The sequence below is a fragment of the Dermacentor albipictus genome, chromosome 1 (genome assembly GCF_038994185.2).
Source record: "Dermacentor albipictus isolate Rhodes 1998 colony chromosome 1, USDA_Dalb.pri_finalv2, whole genome shotgun sequence".
NCBI classification, from domain to species: Eukaryota; Metazoa; Arthropoda; class Arachnida; order Ixodida; family Ixodidae; genus Dermacentor; species Dermacentor albipictus.
In genome coordinates, this window is record NC_091821.1 from 14,321,003 (window position 1) to 14,333,620 (window position 12,618).

The following is a 12,618-nucleotide window of genomic DNA, read 5'->3' on the forward strand; positions in this document are numbered from 1 at the left end:
CTTTCTAGTAAAGAGAGGAACCGCTACCTCAGCACGCGACGAACCTACGCCCATATCTTCTAATGCGTTGCTCACGATGGCAAGACACTCCTGTAGAGGCGATTGCATCTGCATGTGAGCCAGTGGCCGCGTTCACAAAGCCAATACGTCGAGAAAAAACATGAATGCGAACTGCAAATTCAAGTGCTCTTTTGATGCTCAGAAACACTTTCACTACGCAGTAACGTTCATGTTCAAAGGATGTCACAATACAAGAAGCCGGCTCAAGATAACTTCCTGTTCCTAATTATTGTTCGACACTGGCCGGCTGCCTTGGCAAATATGTTCGCTATCACGGTTGGCCGGCGCCGGTATTTGCGAATGGTTTTCCCAATACGGGCTCAGTGGCTATGCAACGACGCTGTCAAAACCCTGTCACATTGTCATAGAGTGAATAAAGGAGCTAACCATTTATTGGGCAAACTTGTGTCCAGAAAGATAAGCAGTACTAAGATAGTGGCGAGCGCAATCGGCGGTCGTCGAATATAATCACTTGCCCAAGATTTTACAAAAAACACTACAGAATTTCCTCTACTGTTACGAATTGCGACTGAATCTTTTAATGTCACTTGTACAACAGTCATACCGAAGTGTTTGCACATCACGTCCACCTCTTATCTTTCTCTGTATTTGTAATCACTACATGTGAAGTTCCCTTTTCTATTGGTCTTCCGGCTTGGGACTTCAAAACATACGGTATTCTGTAAATAAAATAAGACGAACAATTAACCACGCTCGGGTTGATGCTCTAATTCAATTATCCATGACTTCACGTCGAGCTAATGTGGGACGGCCTTGCCGCCGGATTTTCGTGTTTGCGTCTCTTCCGGCTTTTACAATGCCTCCGCTCAGCTAAGGGTGGTCATTTCGCCATTGCTAGAAGCGCATTTTAGTATTACGACTCAACATTTATTTCCATTTTAAACCGCATAAAATCTTATTGTGCGTTTGTACGGCGTGACAACAACTACGCCACTGCTGATCAAGGCCGTGATTGGAGGGTTTCCTCAAGAGGGAGAGGCGGCTCCTGTCACCGGCGCATCGACGATAAAGAAGATGTGACAAGTGCCACAACATTGCTTCATCGTTGATTCAGCATCGTGGCTGTTACACGCGCTGAAATGGGCCCGATCCAATGTGGCTGCTATCCAATGCCCAAAAAGACTGTCAAGTTGAGCGCGAGTGTATGCTTATGCATAAGGCGAGAGCTGGTGCATCACTTACAGAACACTCGTCACATGGCGAGCACATGCAACTCGCCGCGATATGCAACATGACTCAGCTACCGCCAGCACAACATTTAGGAGGTGCAGCACGGGCGCCTGTCCTACGACGAAACATCTCGTGCGTCATCGCCATGGGGGCGAGCTCCACCACTGGAAAAGCTGGCGCTGCCGTCGGCGTGACGTGGCATGAGGGATCACGTGGACACAGCGGCTGCGTCGGCTGCTTCGGAAACGCCGAAGCAAGCTGAAAACGAAAGTTCAACGTTCCACCTGCGCTGCGGTTCTGATTAAGTGGGGAGGTTTTCCCACCTCGAGTGTCTGCTTGACAACACCTAAAAGCACTGTAATAGGTAGTGGCTGCCTTTAAACGCGTCCAACATGGCAGGCTACCGCTCGGTGCCGCAGTGCTGGACGTACGCAATGGAGCCCGGTGTCAGCCTTCACACGTACCCACAGGATAAGAAGCCGCGTGAAGCTTGGATCGCGAAACTTAATACCGGCAAGCAGCCATCGGCTACAACCCGGGTGTGTAGCAAGCACTTCCGCAAGGGAGATTTCTGCTACGGCGTCGGGACTTCGATGTTCAGTGAGCAGAGAGCGGGCACCGAGACGCTCGCCCGCGCACGCTGCCCGGCTAATGCCATGAAGCTTTTGATCTATGAACTTGTTGATGCTAAATACTGGCAAGTTCACTAGAATGGAAAGGGGATGGTGAGAAGCCCATTAAAAAGGCATGGCATATGCTCACGTTTGTGTTAGCAGCAAACAATGAATCTACTTGATTAAAGAAAAGGAAAGAAAGCAGTGGGAAATTGCACGCTGACAAGGTCGATAAACATACAGCGCGATGCAACTTGAGAAATAATGATATTGAAACGTCCAAGAATTTGGAAGAATAGAAAAAAAAGTTTTAATCGTCCCGGCGGCATATCAAAAGTAGCCGTATATGGGCGTCGAAGTGCCTATTTATAACGAAATTATTTTTGAACAGCTCTGATAGCGTACACGCTACAATGGTTGCTTGTGTACGGTCAAATACTCATATGTTGGGGCATAAAGCTCACGGCACGAAGCCAAACATTGTGCGCGGACATGCATGCAGATGCGCAGTCGGTCGCTGCGAACCCGTGTGATCGCTGCACTGAGGCTTCATTCTGTTATGCTCCATTTGGTTATACAGACAGCCCACTATAAGAACATACTTAACATAGTTCGCTCTCAGAGAGTGCCGACCTTTCACGCAAGAAGCCGGTTTGGGTGACAGCATCGCGGCGACAGCGCACAGTGGGCGCTCCCTGCACGTATTCGGTAAGGAGATAGCGTCTGTAAACGATTCTGTGCTTTCTGCTTGCCCAAGATAACTATTTGGCAGTAAAAAACTCCCTTCGTTTCGCGAGTACTTACAGAAATGTCCTGCCGTGCTCCTGCGTTGTGTTTTTATTGAGCGCTGACAGCCAAACCTATGAGGAGCGCGCCGGGTTATTCCTTATACTACGCAAGCGACGCGCTTCCGACACATGGCGACTCCGTAAGTCCTCGCCACCAATAAAGGCTACTCGTGCCCTCAAACGCGCTAATATACCGTCGTATGAATGCTTGACCACCGCCGCAAGTCAACGCTACTCGGGTCCCGCAGTCGCTCTGACATTACGCCTGTGCTTCAGGAATCTCCGCAAACTTTCCCCGTTCCTTCTATATTTCCCCACTTTTCCTAGCATAGGCGCAGCGTGCCAGCAACTCCAATAATAAAGGCATTTCTATGGATCTGTGACGAGCGGAGAAGAAATGCAAAGAAGCAGCTGCGTGGGGCTCTTAACAACCAAGTGAATGGCTGCTGTTATGGTGACTTGACAACCTGCCAGTTTAACATATATGGTGCTAAACTGTGGCAACGACGAAAGTCCCCCAAAATTTCGCTCCCGCGGGCGTCCTCGAGTGTCGCCCATCAGCGATCAGAGGTGGCTCAAGAACGTTGATGTTCTTGCGCCGCTATTTTAGCTTCGCATGCAGCGCGGGACTACGTGCACGGGTGTGACGAAAAATTAGGGTGGCAAAAAAAAAGAAAAAAAAGACTGCTGATTGCACAGGTGTCTCACGTGCTTGCTCCTCAATAAGATCTTATTTATTTATTTATTTATTTATTTATTTATTTATTTATTTATTTATTTATTTATTTATTTATTTATTTATTTCCTGAGAAAATAGTTCATAGACCTATAGTACATATGGATTTGTCAAAGGGTGAAGTTTCATTAATATTTGAGTGCCATATTTATGAAACTCTCGTATCATTGATCTATAGTAGAGAAAACCTCCCAGAAAGATCGCAATAGCTCCAGGCCTGCTTGCACCCGAATTAAGCACGGGTAACATACCTCCACCTGCACGTCGATACTGCATTACCTCGTGATACACGCGAGTACCTGAAACACACATTTTCTTCCTTTAGTGCACGCGTGACAGCTAAAAGTACTATTGACCGCTTCCATTAAAGACAGCTAAAAAAAAATTCTCGGCTACAGTTATGTGTGTCAAGTATTTCATACGCTTAAAGGAGTCCTGAATCATCCCTCGGTATTGGTGAAATGACGTCGCCCGCGGATAGTATACGCTGCTGTGAACATCTCAGCCAAGTTCTGCAGTCGTGCGCGGCGCGTGGAGCCCGCAAGCGAAGCGCAATGTCACCTTTTTCTCAAACGCTCTCTTTTCAACAGAAGCCTGCGCCTCATTAATTTTGTGCGCTTTATTTCGTAATATAGCGGATTCCCATACGCGGCTGCTATTTGCCAACAGGTGCCACCAATCAAGAAGGGTGTTTCGATCAGTGCGCTTCCTACTACTGTTACTGTGTTCATTTATTGATGAAGTTTAATAAACAGGCGATAATATGCTAGTGAATTTCGATAATAATTACGTGCTTCCCAAAGAAGCCGACTATCGTGTGCTCACGCTTGGCCGCGGCCTCCTGCATAGCAATTATACTTTGGCCACCCTGCTTATCGGTGTCGTAGCCTTCGGGTCTCGTTAATTTCGACTAGATTTGAGCACTCGTCTAGCCTCGAACCCCGCGAAACTTAAGGCCAGAACACACGCACGCTTGCCAGCGCGCGCCCATTCCTGGCCGCTCCTGGCAGACTTATTGATAGCGCTTTAAAATGCGCAAGTTGGATGCGGCTACTATTCGTTGCTCAAGCTGGTGCAGGACAAAGCCAACCCGCAACCACGTAGCGTAGTCAGACGAGCATGCGAGTTCGAGCACGCACTCAAGCCCTGGCATGCACATTTTTCCTTCCTCCATGGCGTCTACGTTAACACCCAAATCAAATTTGAACTGCGCGCCACGGCGACCTTCAGTAGGCGGAGCGTTAACACGCCGCGCTCTGCCGTAGCCTTCGGAGTGCAAGGCATTGAAGAAAGAGCGGAAGCACCGCGAAGTGCGTTTGGTTGCCAATAACTCCGTCTCTGCAGAACGTAGTGAAGTACATTCTGCGGCAAAGTATTTCTGAAGTAGCCTACTGTATAGACTCATGTAAGGGCCGCACCCGTGTAAGCGCCGCCCCCCAAAGTGGCAGCCCAAAATTTTTAAAAAAGACGATTCCTTAGGAGAAGCGATCGCGTTCGATTCCGTGTGCCACTACTAGATGGCGAGAGCTGCGTTTACCTTTTATGCAGTAGTATATCCGAGAATACGGGGTATGCAGTCGTCTCCGGCTATGCGCTGGCACCATTTTGGCCAAAATTTCGGTTTCGTATAAGAGCCGCACCTCGTCAAAATTGTGAAAAGAAAGTGCGGCCCTTACACGAGCCAATCAGAAATGCGACGAACTGAGTGACGTCCATTCATGAAGCGACAACTATACATACAAGCGTAAACCACGTACCGACACGCGCCTGCGCGCCTGCGCGCCTGAATGAAACGATGCGCTCAAGGAGGAGCGAGTGAAGGCGAGTCGACGGAGTCCAGCGAGAACAAGGGGTATCGGGAGCGGCTCCAGCACCCGTTCGATTTTGCGATGCACCTCGCAGCGGCACGCTCCGGGACGGCAAGTCAGGCTTATTCGCTGTGGTCATGCAGAGTGCTGCCACGTATCACGCGACTAGGGCGGTAGCGATTTTATATATACGTATAAGTCGCATTTAACACTACACGCAGTACACTTTCAAATACGATGCTTGCCGCAACCTGTAGAGCCAGCGCAGACTCTACGTTTCAGAGAAAAATTCGTGCTACTCCAAAAATGAACCTCATACGTCTTCACCGGGTGCGGCACGACGCGTGAAAGTGCCTGCATAGGTTATCTCCTGCGGTGGGATAACAGCCGCCCAGTAAACGTTACCCAAAATGCACGGGGTGATGCACGAGACAAAATGAAAGTGCTGACCTCTACGCGCCTCCTATTCGGCTGCACGCGCACGGCCCCTTCTCCACCGCGCGCCCAACCGGGCCTTCTCTCCACCTCGTCTTCTGGGCCGGCGCTTCCATGCATGACCAGGTCGCCTTCCATTTCGCCTTCGCTCTCCCATGGCGTCTAGGACAGCAGCCCTCGTACTTTCACTGTCGACACCATGCGGCGTTACGGGGGCTGCTTAAATCGAGTGCTTCTCGTTTCATTCGCCTGCTGCTCATGCTTGCTCTTCGAAGCATGAGACTTCGTTAAACGAGCACAAAGAAGCGTTCAAAGCGAGTTGCTTAATGGCCACCCCAGTGTTGACAAAGCTGTAAAGACGCAGTCTACGGTCCTCGGGCCAAGGTTTCATTGAAAATGGACGTACTGCTCGCCGTTTCACCGTATGGGTGCAGTCATTAAGCATCGTGCTTGAATGAAGAGACGTATAGCCAAGTAAGCGACGCTAGTGGCAACACTTCCTCTTCTTTCGTCTACACTTTACAGGGGCGGGCATTGTATCAGTGCACTATGTTTAGCAACACCGTACTCAGGCTAAAGAAGCTCCATAAGGCGGCTCGCTCGATAGCAGTGCTAATCTCACTTTCTTTTCGCCATGAATGGGAATGGTACGCTCGGTTTGTTCGTATTGTGGAAAAGGGAATCGGTGCGAAGCCACGTCCTCGTTCGTCGCGGCTACCGTTCTTGTGCATCCCATTATCCTATCGCGTGAGATACTCCCGCTGCGGGCTACAGCTTAAGAAAGCGACAACGTTGCGCGGCCCCTTTCGGGATATTTCCGACCGCGCTCGCCTGTGCGAAGCATGAACCCAGCCTGTTTCTTTTGTCCTGCGCGCAAATGCAGTCCCACTAGCGCTTTTTTATGCGGAACTCTGAACATAAATGTTTCGCAATTTCTCGGGTAGTTTTGTACAGCTTTGCTGTAACAGCAGTTAATTAGGAGCTCGAAACTTTGCTGTGTCTGTCCCTTTCGTTACGCCGTCGTCGTCCATGTCACCCCCTCATCCTCAGCTCCACTATATGAGGGAGAAAAAGAAAAAGGCGAAGCATCCGTTGCCATAGCAAATTAGTGGACAGCTATACGAAGTAAGGATAGTAGTTTTATCGGCCGTATAAACGTGTATACTGTCCGCGTATATACTATACACGCGGACAAATTTCTGTGGCTATGAAGGGAAAGCGACGGTCGCTTGGCTGCTGCATATGTATTACCGCACCAAGTAGTCCGGCAGCGTTTGACAGGGCTTTTGGTTGCTCGGAACAGACGCTGAATCGACGCATCTTCCTCGTGCGACGGTTTCGCGTTTCCTCAGACGCGGAAGGGAAAAGCCGCAAAACAAGTAAACCATTACACTCAGCGGTGTGTTCTGTCTTACTTAGCTGTTGCTAATAAGGTGTCTATGTTTCGTCTTCCCCAGCCTAAATTGACATGGGTTACAACGCGGGTTCTTTTCAAAAGCGATCTCACTTGTGCGCGCTTTGCCTACGTAGGTTTCCCTTCATGGGCACAGAAGGTTGTCCGCGAGTATAACTAAATTAACAAGCATGGTGTTATGCGCGCACAAGCCAACATGAACACATCTTACCCGATGACTGCGGAAACTCGTTTTCAAAACGCTGCAGTGAGGCAACGCGGCAGCAGTAGCGAGTGAATTAACCTTCGTGTAGCCGCACGCATTAACGGGAACTACGTCTTGAAAACAACGCAGCAAGGACTCTGTACCCGTCGCAGATGGCTTTCAAGATCCAGTCGGCCGAACCCGTGTGGCCGCCGGGGCACCCGGAGTAGAACCCCCCCCCCTCCCTTCTACGCCCCGAAGCTTTGCGCGCGACAGAAGGTGGCGCGCTTCCTCCCCGCTTTCCACCGTTGCGTGCGCGAGATTGAGCCGCGTCCGCCGGCTCACCATCGCGCGCTTTCACTCGCACATATACAGCATACGGCGCGCGGCGACGATATTATCGCCCGTGGACTTTACACGAAACCTCACGGCGACGCCGACGCCAGAAATGCGTCTGGAGTGTCCATATAATTGTTTTCACAACAACAACAAAAAAATACTGCCCGCTACTAACCACTGGGCTCGAAACTGACGCCTCGAGCGGCGAAGTATACATTAGGAGCCTGGCGCGCTAAACGTAGCTGACCTGTCGCGCAACGTTATAGCGCTTCGGAATTTGTGCGGGGTTTTGTGCGTCACGAAGACTCTGAGAGCAATTAGCGCCTGTGAATATATTTCGGAGGCCGCAGTAGGCAACACTTTAGCGCACAAAGACGACGTTGAGCGCATCGCAGATGAACAAGTTCGTCTTGAGAAGATGCCCGCTGTGAAAGCCTGCTGCTGTCTCAGTAAATGAGTTCAGTACTGAAGGAACCACTCAAGCCTGCAGATATTTAAGCATGAAATACTTCTGCTCCCGTTGTCGGCGACACTCAAGTTACCTTTAGCCAAAAGCAAGAGTCGTTATCCGGGCACTCAAACGAGAACATCCGGGCAACCATTCAAAACATAAGAAAATGCGGTCTCTGGCCTCCAACACTTTTTATAGGACCGCATTATATACGCTAGTTACTGCCCAAACAAGGTACCAAAAAAAAGAATTACTGGCTCTCCCGTAATCGAGATCAGATATAAGCATGAAATGGCAACCGGCAAAGCAGATTGGTTGGGGATGATACTAGCCACAATCTTAAGATGGGTGTAGTACATGTTCGCAACACCACACCCCACCACACCACATCACGCCATACTTTGCACTGGTCCATATGAACGCTGCCCAGCTAGAAGAAGAAAACGGGCTGAAGGCCGCGCGACAGGCAGCGAAAGACGGCAGGAAGACAGACCGCGTTGCCCAGCAGCTAGAAGATCCCCTGAAGGAGGCGTCACGCAGCGTGGCGCCATCTATCGAGTATCGGTGTTCGTGTTGTCCACTTCTCTACTCTTGTGTCCTGTCTGCACGCCTCACCCCTATTTTTTGCATAATGAATCCTTACCAACTAGCTCAGCTTTCTGTCGTTCTAAGCATCTATCGAGGCGACGCAAAACCCACGCCGTGGAACTCACCGACCGCTGGCGTTCAAAAAAGCACAGGCAACCTTATCTCAGCGCCAAAAGATGCCAATTAAGTGTATGGTGCACTGTATCTGCCTTTTGAACGTCGCTATTGGAAATGACAAATAAAACTTGAGTATACTAGAAGTATACCGAGTGATATTCAGTGATAAGTGCTTGAGCGATATTGTGAACAAACATTAGGAAGAACCCGAAAGCTATATTTTTTGTAACTTGTTTGGGCCGTAACTAGCGCATGCAATGCGGTCCTGTACAAAGGACTGGGAGCCAGAGACCGCATTTTCTTAACTTTTGTCTGGTTGCCCGGATGATCTCGTTTGAGTGACCGGATAACGGCTCTGGATTATGGCTCAAGGTCACTTGAAGCTCGCCGACAACGGAAGCTGAAAGCATTTCATGTTTAATATTGTTTCCGAGTTCTTTTTTTTTTAAATTATGGGGTTTTACGTGCCAAAACCACTTTCTGATTATGAGGCACGCCGTAGTGGAGGACTCCGGAAATTTCGACCACCTGGGGTTCTTTAACGTGCACCTAAATCTAAGTACACGGGTGTTTTCGCATTTCGCCCCCATCGAAATGCGGCCGCCGTGGCCGGGATTCGATCCCGCGACCTCGTGCTCAGCAGCCTAACACCATAGCCATTCCGAGTTCTTCCTAATGTTCGTTCACAATATCACTCAAGCTGTAAATTCTAGGACGCTGAAGTTTTATTTGTCATATCCAATAGGCGACGTTCAAAAGGCAGATACAGGGCACCATACACTTCATTGTCATCTTATGGCGCTGAGACAGGATTGCTTGTGCTCTTGTGAACGCCAGCGGTCCGTGAGTTCCGCGGAGCGAATTTTACGTCGCCTCGAGGGATGGCGCCACGTTGCGTAGCGGCTCCTTCAGGCACTTTCCTTCTAGCTTGGCAGTGTGCGCTGTCTCCATGGCGTATTTCGCTACCTGTCGTGCCGCCTTCAGCCGGTTTTCTTCTTCTAGCAGGGCATCGTCCATATGGACCAGTGCACAGTATGGCGTGGCGCGGTGTGGTGTGGTGGGGTGTGCCGTTGCGAACATGCACTACACCCATTTCAAGATTGTGGCTAGTATCATCTCCAACCAACATGATTTGCCAGTTACCGTTTCATGCTTACATCTACTCTCGATTACAGGAGAGCCAGCAAATTTTTTTTTTTAATTCTTCACGTTGAGTTTCTTCTTGGCAGCTTGGCGAATGTTTCAAGCGTGGCTCTGAATTAGCATTTGTCACCGTTCCGGTATTTGGATTACCTTCAGCAGTAAGCTTGTGGCATTTTTTTTTTTCCGAATAGTATTCATTGCTTCTTGTAAGCCTATATTTTTTCACTGAAGTATCTATATTAGGGCTACTGGTGAAGAAAATAGGCAAATGCGTGAAGGCGTGAGCAGTGCTAACGGGAAGTGAAGAGCAATGCCATACCAGCGCATCGATATCGACCTTGCATGAAAAGAAGAAGTGAAATTTCTGAACGGTAATTTAATTCATCTTACTATGCCTGCACGGAAGACATTTTCACGTGCAACCATAATCACGATTTCTCTTATACGCTTGTTTCGCTCTTCTTTCTGCCTTGCATTTTCAGAAAACATCGGTTGTTAGATCATGCTTCACCTTTTTCAGTAATTTCACCTTTGTACCGTTGTCCTTGTGTTATAGCGTTTGCGCAAGAATGATGGAACCTCACCAAGGAGCCCGCAGTTTCAAATCATTGGTGAATTGCGGGCATGTGCCGTTTGTAGCTCGTTCATGTTTTTTTTTAATTCGATGCGCATACGTAACTGAAGTGAACGACAATAGGCAGTGAAAGACTTGAAAACACCTTCCACACAATTAAACTACACGACTCGCCCACTACCGCGCCCTAAAACCGCGACCTGGGGCCACGGTGTTGCGGACCGACGAACCGAAATTCGCCTCTCGGCGGCTCCCGTTCGGCAAACGGTCGAGCTCTGCGCACGCTCACACTTCTGAGAAGCTGAAATTTTTTCCTCGCCACTGACCTCTAGCGGTTTTCCTTCCGCTGTCACCTTGAGGTCGGCGCTGAAGGTATAGCCGCCGCCGCGCAGAGCTGGACGCCACGAGAGAAAGCCTTGGGGACGAGGCGGTATCAGCGCCGCCGACTCGGGCGGGCTTGCGCGACGGCCGGCTTGTTTTTGTTGCACCCACGCCGCGCAGCCGCGGGAGGGAGGACGCCGGTCGTTGCGCGCACCGCCGGTGCGGGTAAACAAGGCCAGGAAACGGCGCTCGCTGCTGCCCACCGGCAATGTCACGAGGGCCGGCGAGGCCGCCGCTCGCTAATCGGCCGCACAAATCTCATCGTTTTCCGCGAAATCCCCGGCGACCTCCGCGAGGGCCGAGAGGCGCTCCTGTTCGACACTGCGTGATCCCTTCACCGCCGGCCGCTTGCCGACGAGTGGGCCCGGAGCCTTCACGCTCAGTGAACGTGTCACACAGCGACCGCATCCGGATAGCAGCAGGAAGGAAGACCCCCCCCCCCCCCGCCCTTCCACCGCCCCCTCCTATACGGGGGCAGGGGGAGGGGGTGTTTAGATTCTACAATCAGGCACGCTGGCTACTTTACAGGACTGATTGTTGGGCTAATTGGTCTTGCATTCTAACTATATGGTAACTTAGAGCACCAGTGGCGGACAGATACATACACAAAACTGATAACAAGCGCTTGCCTGTTCTGTCGTGTGTTTGTGCCTGTCCGCCACTTTGCGCTAAGTTGCCACAGCATGGGTAAAAATGCTGTGGTTGGTCGGGGCTTGCCACTAGCGCACTTCCTAGACGAGGAGGTCCACAGACAGGTTAGAGGTGTTAATTACCACGTGGCCGCTACTCCAAGTGCCGGGAGAAGGATGAGGTCCCAATACTCGCCGTTTGCAAGCGAGCGGGCATCTACACACGCAAGCACGCATGCAGATGCAAAGCTATTTGCAGAGAGTTATATCTCAAGAAGTCACGGAAGGTCAGGAGCGTCTATGTTGCACGCAACGCTCCAGGCGGTGTGTTCGACCGCGCGCTTCTGGCGGTAGTGTTTTATTTCGTGTCCGCGGGCGGCCCGCCCCGCCCGGCCTGCATCTCAACGTCGACCGAGTGCTGTAAACAAGGCACGCGCGGCGGAATGCAGATCTCCGACCGCTATCGAAACACAGTGCGAAAAGACCGTGCACGCAGCCAATCAACCGAGCGCAGGCGCTCGCGCGCGCTGTGCATGGAAGGAGTTATGGCGGGGGACAAAAAAAAAATATCACGAATGCGTGTCGTGCTGGCGACTTCTGGCCCTGCACCAGTGGACCCTGCTCCACCCAAACCCGCCTTCGACAACGCGCTCCTATAGCCCATGGCTCCTTGCGGGCACGGCGCCATCGCACGATCGAGGCACCACGCGCGAGGCTCTCGCACGGGCTGCGGGTCCCGGGCACTAGCGTGCGCCGCATGGACAATACCTGGCCCACCGCGAAGCGTGACGAGCGAGGCACCAGCTCGTGACACCCAGGCCCGAGGCCCCGGAGGGGATTCAGATTTACGGCCCCATTCCGCTGTCCCGCAGCTGGGCTGACCTCCCTCGGCTCATTGTCTCTTCACCTCGACGCTCATGGGAACTGCGCTCTTCCGAACGCTCTTCCCGCCCCTTTCGCCGGGACAGCCCGTCGTCCCACGCGACGGCCGCAGCTATGACATACATGACCCATGAGCCGCGTCGTGATCGGCGGAAGTGTACCACTTGACGCCGCGCCGAATATGGGAAACCGAGCTGCACGCGCCCGTCTGTGCACAGAAAAGAAAACGCGTCGCTTCATTTGCCGTCTGTATTGACGTCTGCACGGACAAGGCCGTGCAGCAT

General features: G+C 51.2%; 1 protein-coding gene across 6 annotated transcripts in view; it reads left to right on the forward strand.

The window, feature by feature from the left end:
- The window catches only part of LOC135918209 (hormone receptor 4-like), a 197,737-nt gene that overhangs the window by 114,432 nt on the left and 70,687 nt on the right, over nucleotides 1-12,618 (forward strand). The gene's annotated exons all lie outside the window — the stretch shown is intronic.